General features: G+C 38.6%; 1 long non-coding RNA gene across 1 annotated transcript in view; it reads left to right on the plus strand.

Moving 5' to 3' along the window:
* The window catches only part of LOC125964640 (uncharacterized), a 229,669-nt gene that overhangs the window by 181,199 nt on the left and 24,345 nt on the right, over positions 1–24,125 (plus strand). Inside the window, exon 2 of the long non-coding RNA XR_007477839.1 lies at positions 23,819–23,881. This is a non-coding gene — a long non-coding RNA (uncharacterized LOC125964640). The remainder of the gene's footprint in view (positions 1–23,818; positions 23,882–24,125) is intronic.

Below are 24,125 nucleotides of genomic sequence, written 5' to 3' on the forward strand. Positions count from 1 at the left end.
GTAGTATGGTCATTTTCACAATGTTGATTCTTCCAATCCAAGAACATGGTATATCTCTCCATCTGTCTGTATCATTTTTAATTTCTTTCACCAGTGTCTTATAGTTTTCTGAATACAGGTCTTTTTTCTCCCCAGGTAGGTTTATTCCTAGGTATTTTATTCTTTTTGTTGCAGTTGTCTATGAGAGTGTTTCCTTAATTTCTCTTTCAGATTTTTCATCATTAGTGTATAGGAATGCAAGAGTTTTCTGTGCATTAATTTTGTATCCTGCTACTTTACTAAATTCATTGATTAGCTCTAGTAGTTTTCTGGTAGCATCTTTAGGATTCTCTATGTATAGTATCATGTCATCTGCAAACAGTGACAGTTTTACTTCTTCTTTTCCGATTTGGATTCCTTTTATTTCTTTTTCTTCTCTGATTGCTATGGCTAGAACTTCCAAAACTATGTTGAATAATAGTGGTGAGAGTGGACAACCTTGTCTTGTTCCTGATCTTAGAGGAAATGGTTTCAGTTTTAAACTATTAAGAACGATGTTGGCTGTGGGTTTGTCATGTATGGCCTTTATTATGTTGAGGTAAGTTCCCTCTACGCCTACTTTCTGGAGGGTTTTTACCATGAATGGGTGTTGAATTTTGTCGAAAGCTTTTTCTGCATCTATTGAGATTAAAATCATATGGTTTTTATCCTTCAGTTTGTTAATATGGTTTATCACATTGGTTGATTTGTGTGTATTGAAGAATCCTTGCATTCCTGGGATAAACCCCACTTGATCGTGGTGTATGATCCTTTTAATGTGCTGTTGGATTCTGTTTGCTAGTATTTTGTTGAGGATTTTTGCATCTAGTTCATCAGTGATATTCGCCTGTAGTTTTCTTTCTTTGTGACATCTTTGTCTGGTTTTAGTATCAGGGTGATGGTGGCCTCATAGAATGAGTTTGGGAGTGTTCCTTGTTCTGCTATATTTTGGAAGAGTTTGAGAAGGATAGGTGTTAGCTCTTCTCTAAATGTTCTATAGAATTCGCCTGTGAAGCCATCCGGTCCTGGGTTTTTGTTTGTTGGAAGATTTTTTATCACAGTCTCAATTTCAGTGCTTGTGATTGGTCTGTTTATATTTTCTATTTCTTCCTGGTTCAGCCTTGGAAGGTTGTGCTTTTCTGAGAATTTGTCCATTTCTTCCAGCTTGTCCATTTTATTGGCATATAGATGCTTGTAGTAATCTCTCAAGATCCTTGAAGAGAACACTTTTAAAGAGGGAAAAAGGAAGTTGGGAGGGCTCTAGTAAACAGAGTCCATTGGAGGAAGTGAGAGTTAGAAGAATATTGCTTTTTCATTGGCTGAATTGTGGCAGTCTCTCATTGGCTAAGCTCTTGGCAGTCAAGAAGAGAAAGTTTTTCTTTTCCCTGTTGGGCTCTGCTATCTGCTAGGGCATGAGAGCTCCCCCTTCTGGCCTCTGGACTCTATTTTAATTGATATTTGTTTAATAATTTTTACAATGGGTTTAGACTCTACCCCAAACAGGAAGAGCCATTGTCTTCAGGCTACTTCTCCTTTCAAAGCTTCCAAAAATTCCTAAGGTAGAAAATATAAAAGGCCAAATACCACTTAAAATTGGGGAGAGGAAAAATATAGGGGGAATATTCAAAACAAAATAGTAATAACAATAACAGTAATTATACCTACCCTGTACTGAGAGCCTTTTGTCAGTCACCTCGATAAACACTTTTTCACTATTTTATGTAACCCTACCTTATGAGGTAGATGTTATAGATGACAGAAATGAGGCTTAAAGGAGTAATAAATATCTAGCCCTACCTAAACCACCCAGCTAGTGAAATGGCAGTGCCCACATACCTTCTCTCTCCTAAGCTCACACACCTATTATCTGCATTACTCACTTCCAGGACTTCAGAATGGGACCCTCTCCTCAAAAGGTAAGGTGGCAGTATGTTTTGTATCAATTAAATTGGTTAGTTCTTAAATTAATGGCATCAGTGTAGCCAGATATCAGAGGTCTAGTACATGTGTAGGCCTGTTTATTTTTCTCCTTTGGCCAAGATTGAGTCTCTAATCTTAGTCATTTGGCCACCATTTAAAATCTGCTATTAAGAGATTAGATAGCAAAACACTGTAGACGGCTTTGTGAAATCCACCAAAACTACACAGAAAAACTACCTAAGGTGAAAGTACTGCTATTGTTGGTCAATGCCATCATCTTTGCATAAGAAGGACAGGGTTATATAAAACCTTGAAGTTAAGTCCATCACTAAGGAACTCAACCAGCCAAGCACAAATCTCTTGTTTGTTTATGGTGTGGCCTTAGTGGAATAGTTTGTTTCTTGTGGTTATCTGTCCAGTTTGGGAAAACTCTGATTGTTGCATTTTACCAAATGTGGTTATAGGCACCAAGCATACTGTAAGGAGATGCTGACTCACCCACTGATGCAAATGGGATGACTTCTTAAAATTTCCACTAACGAATGCAAAGGAAATGGGCTTTTTTTTCCCGTTAGTTCCATGAATACTAAATCAGTGTTGGGAATAAGGATATACTAGTTTTCAGCCTAAGAGTGTAAGTGGTTCATATGAGGTGTTTTGGAGTCAAAATGAGGCAAACCAGAAATAGACATTTTCTCTTTTATTCATACAGAGATAAAAAGTAAATTGGAAATTGCCTGAAAATTACACTTGTTTTCAAAATGAAAAAAATTAAGCTTACCTGATATTACATGAAATGTAATTGACACTAATCATATAGTACATAATATTTCTTCTCAAACTTGTTAAAATTTTGTATTTGGTTGTAAGAATCTGCACAAACATAGTGGAATCAAAGTAGCTTGACATCGTAAACACTTTGTGGGTTTTAACTTGAAAATACTTAGTTTGCAATGTACTTAGTTGAAATAATGGTACACCTTGAAGGAAAACACGGACATAAGTTCAGAACCAGCCTCTTTCCTTCTTGAATTTAGTGAGTGATATTGATTTCTACTCACCCATTGGCCATGCACAGCCTCTAATGACATCTTTGCAGCTGTTGTAATCTAGTGGTCCAACAAGCCATGACTTTCAAATACTTTACCCAGATTGCCATTCCATTTGAGCATCTCTTTTTTAATAAAAAGGTTTCAGTGAAAATGAAGAATGGATTTTTGTGTGTGTTCGCAATGTTGAAAATAAAAAGGAAAAGGATTAAGCACAGAAAACTCGAAGCACGATTCATCAGATGACAAAGTTTTTGCCAAGTGCATGAGAACCCAAAGCTTTTCTTTGCTAAATTTAAATTGACATTTGTCAGAGGCTATTATTTCAGACATCGTACTTCTCATCCCCACCTTCACGTAATTTTTTTCCCTTTAAGCAACATGTCTCCATATCCCCCTCTTCAATAGTTGGGAAAAGCCTGCCTCAGAATGTACGGAAGCACCTCAATGCTGGGTTAGAGTTGGCACTTCATCCATGACTCACTTCACTGAGCCCTTCTAACCTTACTTAACTTTGAATTTCGTGGCTTTTGTCACTTTCAACCAGATCCTTCATGTTATTTAGATGTAAGCCCCCCTCCCACTTTTGGGGTAAGGGGTAGGGTAAAGAATTTAATGTTATTTTTAACTGAACTGTCTTGTTAACCTTAGGGGACATCCCTGGAGCTGAAATCCATTTGAGAAATAATAGCTCAGCAACTCATTCCTGCAGACTGGCTCTGTGGAGTCAGTCTGGAAAAGCTCTTTAAAAGCACAGTCTGCCTGGCCCTTTTCTTTTGGTTTCTGTGGAATTTTTCTTAGTAACAATTTTTAGCTGAGAGGGTTACCAAAGATTGTAAACGAAGGAGGCCTGGGATGGCTGATTGCTGCACTCATTAAACAAAGTCTGCTTGTGTAAGCTGTGTCCCCTGGCTTGGTGCAAAGGGGCACACAGTTCTGGAGTCAGCAGGGACTGAGATTTTAAAATACTATGAAAAGTAATGCCCCTTTGTGGAGGATACTCGCCTTGCCATTTACTTTTAAATTTTGTGCGCTAAGCCACCTTCCAAATGCTGTTGGCCTCACAGAGGGCAGGGCAACCTGTTATTACCAGCCTACCGTGATTCTAGTAAGTTGCCCGGACAGTCTTTCGAACGGATGCTGGTTCTGTGCCTGAACATATCAAGCCCGCAATCTGGCTCCTCTTTCCTCTTTAGGAGGGAGATAGAATTGTTCTTCCCTCTTAATAGCGCACAAGATTGAAAGTAGAAAACAACAAAGCCAACTTCCCGGCCCTGTGTGTGCAGACAGCAGAGAGCATGTAGTTCAGCCCCGATCCAAAAAGACTTGTCAAATGAAAGAGAAATGCACAGACATGTCTGTGCTTTGTCCCCTGAATTTTAAAAGCATCTAATGTTTCAGAGCTCACGTGAACCTTATTTAAAGCACAGCCATCCACAAAGTATTCACTTTATGGTTTTAGTGGCTGTCCTCTTTCCTTGCTGTTCACGACTATGGTTATTTTATCAGCCCTTTGGTAGCTCGGCTTGTTTGACTTAAACTTTTCAGTGTAGCTTTGCTTCTGACAGTACCAGAAGTATAATTGCAAAGGAAGACTCTGCATGAGGGATTGATGCAGGAGGCAGGCACATGATTTGAAATAAGGTGTCTTGGGAAGACAGTCAACTTATTTGGTAGTTTCTCAGTTTTTCCAGTGTGACTATCTATAAAGCTGAATGCCAAGTTTTGATTCCTAGGTTTTATGAGGTTTCAGAGGTACAGAACTAATCCTTGGCTAGGTGTTCTTTTTTTTTTTTTTTTCTGATGAAAATTGCAGGCATGAAAAACAAGGTGCAGCATCCGTTTTCAATTTAAAAAAATGAAAATGTAAAACCTCTCCCTCTGGGCCTGGTGCTGAGCCAGGTGAGGGAATGGAATGGGTGTGGCCACTAAGAAAGTAATAAGATGAAAATACCCTTCTGCTTCGAGTAACTTTATATCTCAGAGGGTCCCCCCGCCCCATTTCAATAAAGGAAGTTACACTGTGCTATCATTTTATTTCAAATATTTTTTCTTTAAAAATTCATTTACTTTGAAATTTTACTAATTCCCAAGGACACTAGATTTGATCTGTTTTCTCTGTCATCTCTGATTTCTGTTCGATCCCACAGGGGTAAATATTTGACATGCAGCCATTCCCAGGGGGGCGCAGACCAATGTACCAAACACAGAGTCATTCACTTCACCGAGAGATGAAATCAGGCTCCAGGGGATAAACAGCCGTCCATAAATAACCTCTCAGAAATAGCCTAAGGAACATGTCCTGCAAAGAAATCCTGGCTCAGTACATTCTATTTTGTTTATTTTGCATAAAAGTTTTCTTTGTCTAGATCTGTACTAGCATAAAAGCACTTTCAGAAAAACATGCAGTTAAAACAAAACCAAGTGAAAAGAGAAAGTCCCACCTGAAAGAACACTGACTGTCCCCTTTGAAATGTCAAGAGAAAACCAGCTTACCTGACATTCTAATGACTAAAGAGGAGTGAGAAAAGGAAAAGGACATGGAGGGAGTTCCATGCCAAGTCTGGATATTCGTAGCCTCTTCCTGAAGTCTAGGCTGTGTAGGCTACTTCTAGAGGCACATCTAACTGTTGTCAGTAATGACACATGCTTCAAGACTTAACATTTGGCCAAGATAAAACTGACCCATCAGTACTGTGAGGTAGCTTGAGTTTCTTTTGGATAATTCCTACTAATTTAAAATGTTCTTTGGGGACTTCAATCAATCTGCATTTTAGTGAGATAGATTAAAGCAAAGGAACGGAATGGTGGGAAAGTGTCAGGTGAATCTGGACCATATATTTTATTCGCTTTGAGCATTGTCATTTGGCTCAGTTTCACTTTTAGCACCTGAAGAAGTGATCCAGTTTATATATTTGAATGACTTATGTATATATACTTAGCCAAATTCAGAGGATTTATAAAAATAACATGAACTTCAAAGACCCCCCCCAGGGGGTCAATTAGTAAGTGCAATTTTTCTATTACCAATTACCTCCTAGCTTTTCAGTAGTCAAATACTTGGATTCTCATGAATTTGAGTAATTTTCCTTCTCATTTCGTTGGTTTCTGTCTTTCATTTTTTATTATCATCACCCTAGGTCACATTCTTACCATTTCAGAAATATATCATTAAAATAGCCTTGAACTGGCTTGACTGCCTTCAAACTCTCCCCATCACTATATCCCCATCTCCACCTCTGGATCAGTTACCTTAAAACCATGCTTTACATCATGAATTCACCCTGCTCAGAATTTGTGTTGGCACCCCATTTCCTAAAGGAGATAGTTACAACTAACTTTCCTCTGCCATTCTAATTTCATGCCTACTTACTTCTCTAACCAAACTCGATATGAGCTATCCTTTAAAATCTTTCATGTTCCATTGCCTTCGCTTTTATTTACATGATGTCCCTGCTCAGAATGTCCCTTCTTCAATTTGACGTCTCAAGGTCTAATTTAAGCCTGACCTTCTTCCACAATGCTCTCTACTTTTTCTGATGTGCTGTGAAATAATAACCACTTACTTTGGATTATTGGGTTATTTTGCTTATGTACCTCATAACCCTAACAGGATTGTAAATTTCTTGAGAACAAGAACTGGGTCTTGCAAAATCTTTTTATTCCTCCAGTAGTGTCTGTCCACAGTTAGCATGAAGAAACAATTCTTCCTTTAGGAATGTTAGAACTACTTTATTAATATAGGGTTATCAAGAAGAACACTCTTTTGTTGAGATAATTTCAGTTTCCTAAAGAACAGGTCATTTTCAGCTTCAATAACTCATGGAAGGGATGGGCTCTCCAACAGGAAGTATTCGTAGGGCAAAATCTGTGGAAATGGCAGAAAAAAAGCTTGTCCATTTTCTCGTGTTCTCTACTCTAAAGAGTCCCTTTATCCAAGAAGGAATTCTTACTTAGGATATCTGTCACATGAAGAACCCAACAAGGAAAGAACCTGTATAGTCAACAGCTGGCTTCAACAAATTAGCCCTATTATATATCGCAGATTGTCTAGATTCTACTGTTAGTTTCCTTTTGCTATCTTCAAGCCTTTAGTAAAGTTGTCAATACGTTGAGTGTCACAGCCGTGTGTTAGATAAGCTATGGGAAATTAAAAGAAGGGTCATCTGTCGGTCTGTTAAAGGGAGAGTTTTTCCCATTTGTGGCCGATGTGATGGTGGCAACAGTGGATGGAGAGACAGATCAATCTGAGAAGTATGGTGTCCAGATCTCCTCCTCACTAGGAGGCATCAACGTTAAGAGTTTTGGGATTTACATTATTTTTAATTTTATTAAGAAGAGTAGCATTTTCTTTTTAAATTCTTATTAAAAGATGTATAATATTGATGACTTATAAACAGACATTATTATTATTCACATACACGTTCACGTGTACCAGGTTTAAAATCTGTGACATATAATACAGATACATAGAGAGATATTTTCATTTTCTATAACAATATCTGTTCATTAGCTCCTATTGCCTAGTTATGGAAAGAATTTTAAATTTTCCCAATCAAGTAATTAGTCACTTTTGGTTTAAGTTTTGATTGAGACTTTTCCAATTTAAGTCAGCCTTTTAAGGTGAATACTCAGTTCAGCTTTTCTCCCCATCTTTTCCTTTCTCTCTGGGCAATGTTTGGGCACAGAAGAAATCTCCTTAACTTCTTAGACATAAGGGGAAGAGGTTGCACCACTGGTCTGTGATTCTTTACCTCATGTCATATAAAAAATTAACTCAAAAAACAGTCCCAAAATGTAAGTGCCTAAACTGAAAAGAAAACCTACTGAAAACATAGGAGAAAATCTTTGTGCTTTGGGGTTAGGCAGAGATTTCTTAGAAAGGACATAAAATGCAGAAACTATTAAATAAAAATATTGATATATTAAATTTCATCAAAAATACAAAACTCTACAAAAGACAATTAGGAACATAAATAGACAAGTCATAGGGGAGATAATATATACAAAACACTTATGAAGACCTGTATCCTGAATATATAGAGAATTATTACAACTACATAAGAAAAAAATAATTTAAAAAATGAAAGATTTGAAAAGAAGTGATACAAAGTGATACAAAGAAGTGATACAATGTCAAATAAGCATATAAAAAGATGCCCAACATCATTAGTCATTAGGAAAATCAACCTTAAAACCACAATGAGATACCACTTTTAAGAATGGCTAAAATCAGTGACAGGCGATATCAAGTGCTGTGAGCATGTTGGGAATGCACAATGGTACAGCCACTCTGGGAACAGTTTGTAGTTTCTTAAAAAGGAGACAGTTTCTTAAAAGTGGGGAGAGGCTACCAGTGTCTTCCCAGGTCTCCATTCTCCAATGCTCCCATAGTAATAGTTGGAAGCGGCAATAGGCTTGGTCAGAAGACCATATTCTGCAATCTCCCTTACTAGTTAGCCATGGAGCTGACTTCTTGTCAGTGAAATGTAAGCAGAAGTTGTTGGTTGGGGATTCCAAGGAAGCTGTTTAAATCATAGCGTTCAACAGAAATAGAAGGCAAGCCACCAATGAGAGCTACATATGTTATTTACATTTTTCCAGTAGCTACATTAAAAAAAAAACAGATGAAATTAATAATATACTTCAACCCAGTATAGCCAAAATATCATTTCAACACAAAACCAACATAACAAATTATCAATGAGATAATTTACATGCTTTGTTTTTTTTTTTTTTTTTTGGTGGGAAGTCTTCAAATTCTGGTGCATATTTTGTACTTTCAGAACATCTTGGTGCAGACTAGCCACATATCAAATGCTCAGTAGCCACATGTAGCTGGTAATTTCTGTATTAGCACAGTTTTAGATAAATAAGCATTTTTTGTCCTGCTTCTGTTCCTTCTACTGACATGCAATGTATCTGTGTTGGCTGGAATTTCACCAGCTCTCCTACATTATGAATCTTCCTTAAGGTTGCAAACTATGGAACAGAAAGATAAAAGAAATCTGGTTCTGGATCCTTTGCAATTCCCTTACCAGCCATGGGCTCCCAAATTCTGGACTACTTTTACATGGCTACAGTAATATCAGACAATATAAACCATGGTAAAAGTTATTCTTAATGATGAAAAGGGCCGCTAGATAATAACAGAATATAGAAGACAGTATAGTGTATTAGATAAAAGTACAATTTTGGGAGCATATATCTAGGTGCAGATCCTGACGTTGCGATGTACTGATGGGTAAGTTATTTAAGCTCTCCAAAGTTAAACTCTTGCCTTAACTATATAATGGAGGTAATAATATATTTCTCCGAAAGTTATTGTAAGGACTAAAAAAGTTAATATATGTAACATACTTAGATTATGTGTAACACGTAGTAAGTTCAGACTCAGCTGTTACTCATTAGGAAAATATAATGATTCTTAACTTGTAGGCACCTGAGTGTAAGCTCCAACTATATAAAGCAAAATTGACAAAATTATACAGGGTGGTGGATAAATCTACAATTCTAGTTCAAGAGTTTGACACATTTCCCTATAACTGACAAATGGAGCAGACCAAAAATTGAAAAAGATTTGAATAAATGAATGTGATTAACATGCCTTGGATAAGCTTCAAATTTGGTAATCCTCACATTTGAATCTGAGCTTCCTGAAAACTCTTACAAATATGAAAAAAATATCAGTTTGAATGATTTTTATTATTGGGAAAAGGAGAATGCTATTTCGTTAGGTTTACCATGTTACTTATATTTGAGTAATCATGGTGGGTGAAACATCTCTATGCTCTACTTTTTCATTTCCTTCCATTACGTTCACACACTAAATATATAAAATATGTATTTTAATTTGACGTAAATCATTAATCTCATGATTTATTTATCACATAAATATGATGTTTCTGGTTGCAAATTCTTTAACTCACTCTGTATATCCCTTAGCAAAACAGCACGAGCAAATGAGTGGATAATGCTTTCTTTGGACGCTGATGAATGTTCTCTCCAGTGGGAAATTTCTAGCACAGCTTTTTTTTCACCCTCTGGGCAGCTATTTCCTTAGACTGTCTCCTACTGAGACACAGCAGGTGGAAATAAACCCAAACTTCCTAAGTGTTAGGAAGGTGTTGCAACGATTCCCGTTTATAATATCTCCTTTAAAATTTGAGTGTTTTTTCCCCCAATTTTGGACCATATTTTAAAACATTACCATCTGTTTGTTTGTTTGTTTGTTTCAATGAGATAATTTTCATCACTTATGAAGAATCACATTGAATAGGATTTGTTATTTTAAAAAAATATAAGCATTGGCTAACTATGAGACTAGAGTCAGAGAGATGGAAAAAGAAACAAGATTCAGCTCAAACTTACTAAACAATCTCAATAGTACAGGAACTCCAGGCAACTAAAATACCCTCTGGAGAGTAACATTTCATGCATAGGAAGAAGTTATTTACTTCGTGCAGGAAAGTACTTTGGTCCAAAGAGGGGCCCTGGCTCACCATAATATTGGGTTTGGCCTATCATGGGACTAGACTTAAAATATTTTATGTTCTCAATTTATTTTCTCTCACATCTGGATTAAGAATAATTTTTCTAGACCTGAATTATGGAAAATTTCTCTTGTCAAATATATATGCCATATACTTGACTGTAAACATATTGGTCTAATTGCAAAACTTACCACTGGAAAAGCTAATTATTTAAGGTGTGGGTCCAAAGTAGAATTTCCCCACCTTTATGTAAACCACAAACACATATCTCTGGGAACTTAAAGAGTTGAACTCCACTGCCTGGCAAAGAGGCACTTCCTGCTGTGCCCTCCCATGGGAGGCTTGGGCCTTTGGCTAGGGGCTGTTTCCACAAGCTGGAATCTATTTTCCTGGTTGTGGAGGTCCCCTTAAACACAGGGGAATTGTGGTGACCCTTTGAGGTTGCAGAGGGAATTATTTGAGTGCCTCCTTTCAGTTTCGCTCATATCCCCGAGTCTTGTTGGAACAGGGAGCCCATTCTCTTGTTAAAGGCTTCTTTGCCAGCGCCTTAGGGCCAGCTATTGCTGGACAGCCTCCCATCTATACCCCCATGTTTGCTGGAGCCAAGAGAGCAGAAGGGAGGGATTCCCTTTTAACTCTGTGCCAGGTGCTTTTACAGTTCTGTCTTGTTTTTGTTTTTCCTACCAGGCAAAAATTAGAAGCTTTTATTGTCTCAAAGTACTACTCCTCAAGCTCTAACTTTAAGGCATAAATGAAAACCATGCATATTACCAAAACAGAAATAATATAGCTTTCATTAAAAAGACAGTGCCAAAGCAGATAGCAAATGTGAATGCTTATCAAAGATAGATTTCAATTATACCATATATGGAATCAAACTTTATATATCATTTAGTATATAATATACTGTCACCCAGCAACCTTCATAGGGGCAAGGTAATTCCAAAGTAGAAGGTTTGGGTCTCATGGTGAAGATCAAAGTTATCTTCAAAGGTTGTGTGCAGAGCACAGAGGAAGTATAATGTTTCTTGGATGTACTCAGTTAGCAACATACATCCCTACAACCGTGAGAGCACTTAACCACCACTTGTTTACAAAACTAGCTTCAGAGAATGCCACTCATGGACCAAAGCCAGTGTGCTCCTTTCTTTCTCCTGACAATATAAGGAATAATAAGCCATCAGTTCTGTATCTCTCTACTTTTAAGACAGGGTTTCCAGCCTCAGCACTGTGGACATTTTGGGCCAGATGATTCTTTCTTTGGGGGACCATCCTGTGAATTGTAGAATGTTTAGCGAAACTCCTGGCCTCTCTACCCACTAGATTCCAGTAGCACTACCCCCTCGTTGTGGCTACCAAATTGTTTCCAGACACTGCCACATGTCTCCGAGGGGACAAAATCAGACCCAGTTCAGAACCACTTCATTAAGGTAACCTTATTTCAGGGTCCTGAGTAAGAGTCACAGTCGTCTGTTCCATAGATTTTTTTTTTTTTTTTTTTTGCTGTACGCGGGCCTCTCACTGCTGCGGCCTCTCCCGTTGCGGAGCACAGGCTCCGGATGCACAGGCTCAGCGGCCATGGCTCACGGGCCCAGCCGCTCCGCGGCATGTGGGATCCTCCCGGACCGGGGCACGAACCCATGTCCCCTAGCATCGGCAGGCGGACTCTCAACCACTGCGCCATCAGGGAAGCCCTGTTCCATAGATTTTTATAATCGCAATCTCAAAGAGACAAGATTGAGATTTGTTTTTTTTACATCTTTATTGAAGTATAATTGCTTTACAATGGTGTGTTAGTTTCTGCTGTATAACAAAGTGAATCAGTTATACATATACATATGTTCCCATATCTCTTCCCTCTTGCCTCTCCCTCCCTCCCACCCTCCCTATCCCACCCCCCTAGGTGGTCACAAAGCACCGAGCTGATCTCCCTGTGCTATGCGGCTGCTTCCCACTAGCTATCTATTTTACGTTTGGTAGATGTCCATGCCTCTCTCTCGCTTTGTCACAGCTTACCCTTCCCCCCCCCATATCCTCAAGTCCATTCTCTAGTAGGTCTGTGTCTTTATTCCTGTCTTACCCCTAGGTTCTTCGTGACATTTTTCCCCTTAAATTCCATATATATGTGTTAGCATACGGTATTTGTCTTTCTCTTTCTGACTTACTTCACTCTGTATGACAGACTCTAGGTCCATCTACCTCATTACAAATAGCTCAATTTCGTTTCTTTTTATGGCTGAGTAATATGCCATTGTATATATGTGCCCCATCTTCTTTATCCATTCATCTGATGATGGACACTTAGGTTGTTTCCATCTCCGGGCTATTGTACATAGAGCTGCAATGAACATTGTGGTACATGACTCTTTTTGAATTATGGTTTTCTCAGGGTATATGCCCAGTAGTGGGATTGCTGGGTCATATGGTAGTTCTATTTGTAGTTTTTTAAGGAACCTCCATACGGTTCTCCATAGTGGCTGTACCAATTCACATTCCCACCAGCAGTGCAAAAGTGTTCCCTTTTCTCCACACCCTCTCCAGCATTTATTGTTTCTAGATTTTTTGATGATGGCCATTCTGACTGGTGTGAGATGATATCTCATTGTAGTTTTTTACTGGGCCTCTCTCCTTATTCAGGTTTGCCTGTTTACTCCCCAGCAGGTTGTGTAACATAATGAAGGACTTATTTACTAAGTCAAACAAAAGATCATATACATCTTTTTCCCAGGGCCAGCAACCTGCTTCTCTTACATTTACAAAACTAAGAAGGGTCAGTTAATATCTGCTCCAAATTGATGACCTTAACCTAGAACACATGGTTGCTTCTTGTAGGATAAAAAGAAAAAGAAAAGAAACTCTGGTAGGGCATCTCATTTCATTACAACTTAATTGAATATCATATTCCACTTAACATTTTTCTAATTCAGCCCATTATGAATGAATCACATAGAGGCTGTATTTTTTTTTTTTTTATGTTTAAATATCATGCCTTGAGAGGTTGAATACACTTTTCAATGATAATCACTGGTGAGGGAAGTATGCTGCCCCCTGCAGTGATTCTACAAATAGATTGCCCAATATCTCCTGTAGGAGTTGAGTAAGGAGAAGTAAGTAAACAGAAGGTAGTCTTCCTGTGTTTCTTGAAACGAACTTTGAGAGAACAAAGGTAGTAATTAGGATTCATTTTCTCTCCTCATCAAGACCCTCTGCTGAGCAAGCATTTTCGAGAGATGGCATTTTTAATCAGTGATTGATAGCATCCACAGCTTTCAGGCAGGAGAATGTTCTTAGTGACCTCTGCCGACTTGAGGTATTGAGTTATGTTTCAAAAGCGTGGCAGTGCTAAGATGTCTAAGCTTGGAAAGTTTCAAGATCAACGTTACCATGAATTGGTTGATGGTTTCAAAATGCAGATTAGCTCTGATGATGGATTGGAAGCTACAGGAGAACAGTAATTCTGAGTTAAGAAAAGGCTTTTGATTCTGTTTTTAGAAAAAGCAACCAAGCTTCTTTCGTTGTCTGCAATCTTCTTTAAAGTGGCCCCATTGGATATTCCCTGAGTTTCCCAAGTTCTGTCCTCGACCCCACATCTTTTCTTTCCATCTCTTTTTCCCCTTAGTATTCCTGTATATTCCCATCTCTTAAATACGAAACCCTTATATGCATGACTCCAAAATCTGTCTCTTTGGAAACCAGACTGTGCCTTAAACTGCCTACTGTATGCTTCCTCAGGTGTTGGGTACTCAAAACTCAACATTCCTAAAGCTAACTGAATGCCTTGCTTTCCAAATATCTTCCTTTTTGTCAATGTCATCATATACTACTCATCCATGCCCCAAAGCCAAGGACTCACCCCCCTTTTCCTTACGCTATCAGCAACCCTATTTCCTCACATTGCCAGGGACTGTAGTTCATTATCCAATCAGGGACAGTGTTCTGTGGATTCTATTTCCTACATATCTTTCAAAAGTTTCCATCTCCATCCCACTGCCCCCTCAGCCCCAGCAGCATCCGTTGCCTGGATTATGGAATCTAAATTGGCCTTTCTGCCACAACTGTCTCATCTCTTTTTTCATCCTTTGCATTGCTACAGAAATCACCTTTCTAAGTGAAACCTGATCTGATTGTGTCCTTGTCCTGCTTTAATATTTTATGTTTCCTTTGACTGCCAGCCTAGTCCTTGGCACCCATGTATTGTTGATGAAGCTTTTACTGACTTAAGGGAAAATTCTCTTGCCACCAGTATTGCATCTTGACACATACAGGGTGGTTTCCCTCTCTCTTCTCTGTATTGCCATCAACATACGATGCTTCTTTTAATTTTTTCTTACATTATCACCTAACCTTCATTTATTTTATTTATTTAAGAGAAATTTACCATATACCATGTGCTGTCCTAAGCACTTTAGAAATTCTAACTCATTAAGTCTGAAACAACATAAAACAAATTTTCCTGAAACTAAGTTGAAATATGTATGAGTGGCACTACATAGAGACACCCACAAAAACATTTTTTACTACCAGATATTATTCATCACCTAAGCAAGAGTTCTTAGAAGCCCTGAGAGGTTGGGATGATGTCAGGACTTAATCTTGGGATTTGAAATTCCTTCTATTAAGGTACTGTCCTTCCCTTTTCCCATCTGGCAGGCTTTTGCTTATTAACTGTGTATCGAGGATACTGAGCTCAATGGATTATAAACATAAATCGGTCATATATTTTCTGAACATTTGGTGGCATGTGATTTGGGGCATGTAATTTAACTTCTCTGTGCCTTGGTCTCCCTTCTGAAAGACAGAACAAATCATGTTACCTACCTCATAGAGTTGTTTTACAGCTCGAATGTGTTAATACATATAAAATGTCTAAAGCAGTACCTGGCACATAGTAAGCACTCAATAAAAGTTGGCCATAACTTTTATGCTCCTGTTTCCTTCTCTGGACCACAAGCTCTTTGATTCCCAAGAGCTTAGATAGCGTCTGGCACTTATTAGGTGTCTCCAAAATATTGGTATAATAATGGAGAAAAAGTCATCAAAATAAGGATTCTAGGAATTAAACAGAACTGAAGTTGATTTGAACACATAATGCCTTTTACCCTGAGGATTTCAAAATGCATTCAGACAATACTTGATTCTCTTAGGAGACAATGACTATAGCCAATATCTCCATAACAGAGAGTATAATATAGCTAGATTCAATCACAGAGAGATTAAACTTCCTGGGACTAATGGAAGAATTTGAAACAGCTACTTCACTGGTAGACAGTGAGAATTCTAAATAGTTTAAGATGGCAGAATTAGCCTTTGTATATTTCCTTTACTGGTTTATCCCAGACATTTTTTTAAAGAGTGACAATGGAATAGACTTTAAAGATAATAATTGCACTGAGCTCTGCAGGCTTTTGTAAGATTTTTTTTTATCAGGTGCTTTGGAAAGCAAGTAGATCATGTTACCTACTTCCCATAGGCATTTTCCAGGTACTCAGATGGCATCAGAGCCCAGCTGTATCACAACAAAACAACACAAAACAAACACACAACAACACAAAAACAACACAAAACACACAACAAAACAAAACAAAAAATAGGGTTGTTTTTTTTTTTCCCCCACTGCATTCTAACAAATAAACAGAACTGCTGGTTGGGTATGGTTTAATTTGTCATAAGTGTCCTCCATTACTGCTTCTCTAAAGGTCATGAAAACAAAACCAAAATTAAAAAGGAAAAGTGAAATCAATCATAGTTATCTTTCCAAATAGTCAAATATTGCTAATATATAGACTAAACATCTAGGTGATGGTTAAATTTTTCCCCACTTTTTATCTACATTTCTACCCAAAGATTGAACCCTGTATGGAAAAGCTCAACCATTAGCCTACAAAAGCTGAATCAACAGAGTTAATCATCACAGAAAGTATAGTTACTTATTGAATTAGAGGTGGTCATGGGGGGAGAAAATGAGGAAACCTTAGCCAAAGTCAATGGTCTTGTGGTTGGATTTTTCTGGATTTATACGAATGAAAAAAAAATGTGCTTCTGTCCAGAAGATCGATTCCAAAACAAATAAAAACACTGTCACACTAGCCTTAAAGAGATGCCCTCACTTTCAATAAGGGCCTGGGAGGAGGAAGGTCCTTGGAGAATTATCTAGGAGTGGATGACATACAAAAATTATGACATACAAAAAACGTACAAACAAAAAAATTTTGTTTGCTAAACATTCTTGACCTTACGTCCTCTATAAAAATAGTTTCTTTCATTGCAGCTGAGAAAGCTGTGATTTTTCTGTCTCGTCAGTCTAGGCTGCCTCCTTCATCGTGGTGAAGATGGGTGTGATTTTATAAAAGAAAAAGTTGGCAAGTTTAGCCATCTCCTATTCTAATGACTCAAATACACTGTTTCTTCCTGCCCCCATTCAGAATCCTCAACCAAGAAAGCACATCATATGATTCAAGCTCAAAGTTTTTGAGGGTGTCTGAGACCCAGAGTATAAAATATTTCGTTGTTCCTGTCTTGTTTGACCCCCTTTCCCTACCCCTGACTTATTAGGTTCCACGCTGCCAGGGAGCCCTGTGGTATCAGGCCGAACATTTTGATGTAATCCCACCACTGTGGCTATAGCTATCTAAGCTGGAGGATTTATTAGTTGTGAACGTTCATTTTTGTTTTTTCTGGTCCAGTGCCAGTAAATAAGTCACCCAAACCATGGCTGAGTGTCATTTGATAGGAAAAGGCTGGGATCACAAGGAAGCTTTCTGTCTTTCAACCGAAAAAAAAAAAAAAAAAAAAAAAAACAACAAAAACTGCTGAGGTAAGCAGTGTCAAGCCCAGCTGCATCAACATGATGGTGGTAAGACAAATGTGGGCTTTCACTGCTGGATATGGGGCTAGAGGACAACCAGCCTGTAAACCCTCTGCAAGCCCAGGAACATCTGAATTAATGCAAGTAGCAAAGCAGCAAGGGATTGCTTTTTCAAACTACTAGCTCTGAGAAGGAAAATCCTCTGTCCATTGCCATCTCTCTAGTACGTAAACACAGCTCATCGGAAAGGACTAGAGATCAAAATCTCCTACACGCACACATATAAATACATGCACACACACACACACACACACACACACACACACACACACACACACACACTCTGTTGTTTCAGCTCCATTAGAAGAATATGATGAAATCAATCCCGTCTGTGAGTTGGGGACCCGCTGGCTGGACGGTGTGGAGCAGGGAGGCCAGAAGTAGGACATGGGTTTGTAAGAGGCCATTAGGAGAGCCAGGATGGGAGAAGCGGAGGAGGACCGCGAGGAGGTCTGAACTTGGGAGGGGACCACTCTCTCGCCACAGGCTCGCCAGCTCCCTGTGACTGTTGCCTGGGCGATGGCTGGGGGATTATCAAGAATGCTTGGAGCCAGTATCCTTCTTTTGGACTCATGGATGGAGCAGAAGGGGGTGGATGGCTTTTCTCTTTCTGTTTCTTCCTTTCATATTCAGCAGATTAGAGCGGGGGGTTGCTGTGGCGACGACACGGAGGAGGGCTCCCCGCACACCTGCACCACCAACAGGAGCCCGCCAACGTGGACTTAGGCTCTCCCGGGGGGCAGGTTTTTTTGCTGTGGGAAACACAACAACAACAGCAAAAAGAGTAAGGGAGAGAGAGGGAGATGGAGGAGGGAACGGAAAAAAGGGAGGGAGAGAAGGAAGAAAACACACTACGGGTTCAAGCAATGGCACTCATGCTCTTTCATGAAACAGGATAGGAATCCATGAGATGAAGAGATGGTACCCCAGAACCCCTGCCCAAGTAGCCTTGTGGGACTGTTTAGGGATGACAGTAAGTAGGGAGACAGACACCCACATCCTAGAACCACCAACTGCATACAGCATGGAGGAATGAAATCCTCAAAGCACGGAGAGCTTGAAAGCTACAACTGAGTTAAGAGTTTACTTTACTCTTACCTAAGAGTAAAGGAGTAGAGGGCTAATTGGAAAGTTACTCCATGACTATCCAGAACTAAAAGAGATTCACCATTTCTGCAGATCGACTTCCTAATGGAAAGGAGTGCTTTCTAATGTGGAAAAAAATAATATAATGTGCTTTCTTTTTAAGTTGAGAGAGAGAGAAGAGGGGAAATGGGTGCTGGGGAAGGAGGGACTGATGGGCTCCTGAAGTCTCCAGTATAGTCCTCTGCAATGTTCTGGCGTGGCTCCAGGTTCTGCTAATGAAGAAGTCAGCTCCACACAGCGTCCCGGCCTCACCTCCCTCCTGTACCCTGGGCTCTGCCTTCATTCTGAGCTTCCTCATGTCTCCTCCTCTTCCTGTCTGGTGATGGCCTTCTGCATTATTGTCTCTGTTTCCATTAACAAAACATCACAACACTTCAGCCCGTCCAAAGCGCTCTACAATGACAATATTTACAGAAGGTTAAATAAAATATGGATAGAGTGATTGATAGCGAATATGCCATAGACCTTTTGAACTTAGAGCATGCTGGCTTTGTTTGTTTTTTAAGCTCAATTCTCCAGGCAGCTTCAGCTATTTTAATATCTCTTAAACAATCCACTTACAGGAAGAGATGATTAGAGAGAAACATTCTTTTAATTTTTTATTCTCTTTTCCAAGCAACATGATTAGCAGTCAGTGGACCTTATGTCTTCCACTTTCTGTCTGCTAAAACCAAGAGCATTTTCTTGGGAAACTGTGTCACAACAGATGGAGATGAGACAATTGACTGTCCCATCAGCACATACACAAATGACATTGTACTCTTGTTCTTGAAGTTTTTACATATCCTCGTATTGACTCCAGCTGAATGAATGTAGAAAGATGATCTAATCTCAGAGTATAGCTTGTTTTCATGGAAGTATATATTTGTCCGTTTCTTTAATAGAGAGTTTATAAAATATTTTCACAGGAAAGATAGCTACATATTAGATCAGGGTTTGGCAAATGTTCTCTGTAAAGGGCTAAATAATAAGCTTTGTGGTCCATGAGGTCTGTAGCAACAAAACTCTGTTATTGATAACATGTTAATGAATGGCATGGCAATATTTCAATAAAGTTTTATTTACAAAAATAGGCAGCAGGCCCATTTGGCCTGTGTGCTATTGTTTGCCAACCCCTAGCACTAGGTCTGTCCTCTTCTAGGTGTAAGATACTGATTAGGTTAGAATCCTCTGTAGCTCTCTCAGAAAATTTCAGTATTCCAGTACCATTCTTTTCAGTTCCTAATCTTATACTGATATTCAGTAACCAAGAACAAATAAGCAGAGCACTTGTCCAACTGAAGTAAATATCCAACCTGCCCAGGGACTAGAATCTAGGGGGAGGACAGGAATAAAGACGCAGACATAAAGAATGGACTTGAGGACACAGAGAGGGGGAAGGTTAAGCTAAGATGACGTGAGAGAGTGGCACTGACATATATACACTACCAAATGCAAAATAGATAGCTAGTGGGAAGCAGCCGCATAGCACAGGGAGATCAGCCCGGTGCTCTGTGACCACCTAGAGGGGTGGTATAGGGAGGGTGCGAGGGAGACACAACAGGGAGGAGATATGGGGATATATGCATACGGATAACTGATTCACTTTGTTATACAGCAGAAACTAACACAACATTGTAAAGCAATTATACTCCAATGAAGGTGTTTTAAAAAAAGAAAAAAAATCAAATAAGAATACAGTGTAGAAGGACAGAACACATTTGAACTGTTGCAGTATATGATTGTCTAGTCTTATAATGCCTGATCACTCGGTATATAAATGACTATTTAGAGTACATTTAAAAAGAGTAGAATTTGCCCTTCTTGATGGTCATGGATTTCAAAGGCCTATTTGGTGCCCGATTTTCTACAGAGTCTTATGCCAAAATGTCTAATATAACAGGGAGGCAAGCAGTGCATTTAAACATGTTTTGTCGACTGGGCACCATATGTAAAAGTGACGGCCAGGACTCCTTGCCAGTTCTCTTTCAAAGGGGAGGATGGGTCTCCAAAGATTCAAGCATCTTGAAGTGCAACTCATGTTAGAGAAGTCAGCAGGTAAGGGCTTACCTGTGTGATTCTACATTTCATTCTGAAAATGATTTCTTTCCTAAATAAGGATTTCATTATTACTATCTCTGAAATTTATCCTTTATTTTTAAGAGTTGTATATGTTATGTTTGCTATAATTTTGCACAGAGACAGCAAAAGGAAGTGGGGACATATGTTCACCTCATTCCAGTGTATGAATTCCAACGTGGATTATAATGTTGAGACCCCATATGTGGTGTTATTCAAGACTAAAGAGCCCATTCTTTGGAAATTACATTAATATCTGACTATGGAGTTCTGAAAATTTGCCCTGTGGAAACCTGGAGAACAGTTACCTTTGTCCATAGGGATGGAATTTGTCCAGAGAAACATTCCTACTGCCTATTACTGGGCAATAAATAAGGATTGGGAAGGCTGAATCCCAAGCAGAACAGTTATGAGCCATAGCATTCCCACAAGACTTGGTGGTAAGAACCAACAAATAAAGATTGGAAGAATGGATTTGAATTTCTTGAAAAGCATCCCGGTAATACCTGGGGTAGAAACTTGAGGAAAATCTAGGGTTGTTTTTTATTTTTATTTTTTAGCCAGTTTGGGATTCAAATTATGGTGATTTTTCCCAACCTCGTAAATCCAGGGACATCGAGTTATATTACTTATTATGGTCCTTCCTTAAGATGAACCAACTTAAAGCCCGGGACTGCTTCATCTGGGACATCAATATAGACAAAGTAGCCATTCAGTCAATAAGACATGTGAAGATGAGGATTATATAGGATAAAGGATGGGATTCCGTTTTCTGAAAATAGTAAGTGTACAAAAAGGTTCAGAATGGGAGCTTCCCCTCCCCCAATTGACAGCTTGTAAAGAGGTGGAAAGATGCAAGAGCTCAATCCTACTCTTCTAGTCGATCAGTATTAAATGTAAGGTTGAACTAAGTTAACCACAATATTATGCATAAAACCCAGAAACAACATGATGCTCTCATTTTTGATTTGTGATCAACACAAAATAATTTGAGATTAAGATTAGACCTACATAATGCCTATAATTTTATATTAAAATGATGAGGAATTTTGAAATAGGACCCATTCCAAGAAGCCATTTTCCAGATGAACTTATAATGGCGAGGGCTTTGGACAGACACTTTTGATGTCATTGATAAAGTCATGTATCAGTAAAGTCTTTTTTTGTTTTTTTTACATATCTATTGGAGTATAATTGCTTTACAATGGTGCGTTAGTTTCTGCTTTATAACAAAGTGAATCAGTTATACATATACATATGTTCCCATATCTCTTCCCTCTTGCCTCTCCCTCCCTCCCACCCTCCCTATCCCACCCCTCTAGGTGGTCACAGAGCACCGGGCTGATAGCCCTGTGCTATGCGGCTGCTTCCCACTAGCTATATACCTTACGTTTGGTAGTGTATATATGTCCATGCCTCTCTCTCGCTTTTTTTTTCCCCCTCCCCGTATCCTCAAGTCCATTCTCTAGTAGGTCTGTGACTTTATTCCTGTCTTACCCCTAGGTTCTTCATGACATTTTTTTTTCTTAAATTCCATATATTTGTTAATATGGTTTATCACATTGATTGTTTTGCGTATACTGAAGAATCCTTGCATTCCTGGAATAAACCCCACTTGATCATGATGTATGATCCTTTTAATGTGCTGTTGGATTCTGTTTGCTAGTATTTTGTTGAGGATTTTTGCATCTATGTTCATCAGTGATATTGGCCTGTAGTTTTCTTTCTTTGTGACATCCTTGTCTGGTTTTGGTATCAAGGTGAAGGTGGCCTCGTAGAATGAGTTTGGGAGTGTTCCTCCCTCTGCTATATTTTGGAAGAGTTTTAGAAGGTAGGTGTTAGCTCTTCTCTAAATGTTTGATAGAATTCGCCTGTAAAGCCATCTGGTCCTGGGCTTTTGTTTGTTGGATGATTTTTAATCACAGTTTCAATTTCAGTGCTTGTGATTGGTCTGTTCATATTTTCTATTTCTTCCTGATTCAGTCTTGGCAGGTTGTGCATTTCTAAGAATTTGTCCATTTCTTCCAGGTTGTCCATTTTATTGGCATAGAGTTGCTTGTAGTAATCTCTCATGATCTTTTGTATTTCTGCAGTGTCAGTTGTTACTTTTTCTTTTTCATTTCTAATTCTATTGATTTGAGTCTTCTCCCTTTTTTTCTTGATGAGTCTGGCTAATGGTTTATCAATTTTGTTTATCTTCTCAAAGAACCAGCTTTCAGTTTTATTGATCTTTGCTATCATTTCCTTCATTTCTTTTTCATTTATTTCTGATCTGATTTTTATGATTTCTTTCCTTCTGCTAACTTTGGGGTTTCCTTGTTCTTCTTTCTCTAATTGCTTTAGGAGCAAGGTTAGGTTGTTTATTCGAGATGTTTCCTGTTTCTTAAGGTAGGATTGTATTGCTATAAACTTCCCTCTTAGAACTGCTTTTGCTGCATCCCATAGATTTTGGGTCGTCGTGTCTCCATTGTCATTTGTTTCTAGGTATTTTTTGATTTCCTCTTTGATTTCTTCAGTGATCACTTCGTTATTAAGTAGTGTATTGTTTAGCCTCCATGTGTTTGTATTTTTTACAGATCTTTTCCTGTAATTGATATCTAGTCTCATAGCGTTGTGGTCGGAAAGGATACTTGAAACAATTTCAATTTTCTTAAATTTACCAAGGCTTGACTTGTGACCCAAGATATGATCCATCCTGGAGAGTGTTCCATGAGCACTTGGGAAACATGTGTATTCTGTTGTTTTTGGATGGAATGTCCTATAAATATCAATTAACTCCATCTTGTTTAATGTATCATTTAAAGCTTGTGTTTCCTTATTTATTTTCATTTTGGATAATCTGTCCATTGGTGAAAGTGGGGTGTTAAAGTCCCCTACTATGAATGTGTTACTGTCGATTTCCCCTTTTATGCCTGTTAGTATTTGCCTTATATATTGAGGTGCTCCTATGTTGGGGGCATAAATATTTACAATTGTTATATCTTCTTCTTTGGATCGATCCCTTGATCATTATGTAGTGTCCTTCTTTGTCTCTTCTAATAGTCTTTATTTTAAAGTCTATTTTGTCTGATATGAGAATTGCTACTCCAGCTTTCTTTTGGTTTCCATTTGCATGAAATATCTTTTTCCATCCCCTTACTTTCAGTCTGTATGTGTCTCTTGGTCTGAAGTGGGTCTCTTGTAGACAGCAAATATATGGGTCTTGTTTTTGTATCCATTCAGCCAATCTGTGTCTTTTGGTGGGAGCATTTAGTCCATTTACATTTAAGGTAATTATCGATATGTATGTTCCTATTCCCATTTTCTTAATTGTTTTGGGTTTGTTATTGTAGGTCTTTTCCTTTTCTTGTGTTTCTTGCCTAGAGAAGTTCCTTTAGCATTTGTTGTAAAGCTGGTTTGGTGGTGCTGAACTCTCTCAGCTTTTGCTTGTCTGTAAAGGTTTTAATTTCTCCATCAAGTCTGAATGTGATCCTTGCTGGGTAGAGTAATCTTGGTTGCAGGTTTTTCTCCTTCATCACTTTAAATATGTCCTGCCAGTCCCTTCTGGCTTGCAGAGTTTCTGCTGAAAGATCAGCT

This window comes from Orcinus orca, chromosome 6 (assembly GCF_937001465.1).
Source record: "Orcinus orca chromosome 6, mOrcOrc1.1, whole genome shotgun sequence".
Taxonomy (NCBI): domain Eukaryota; kingdom Metazoa; phylum Chordata; class Mammalia; order Artiodactyla; family Delphinidae; genus Orcinus; species Orcinus orca.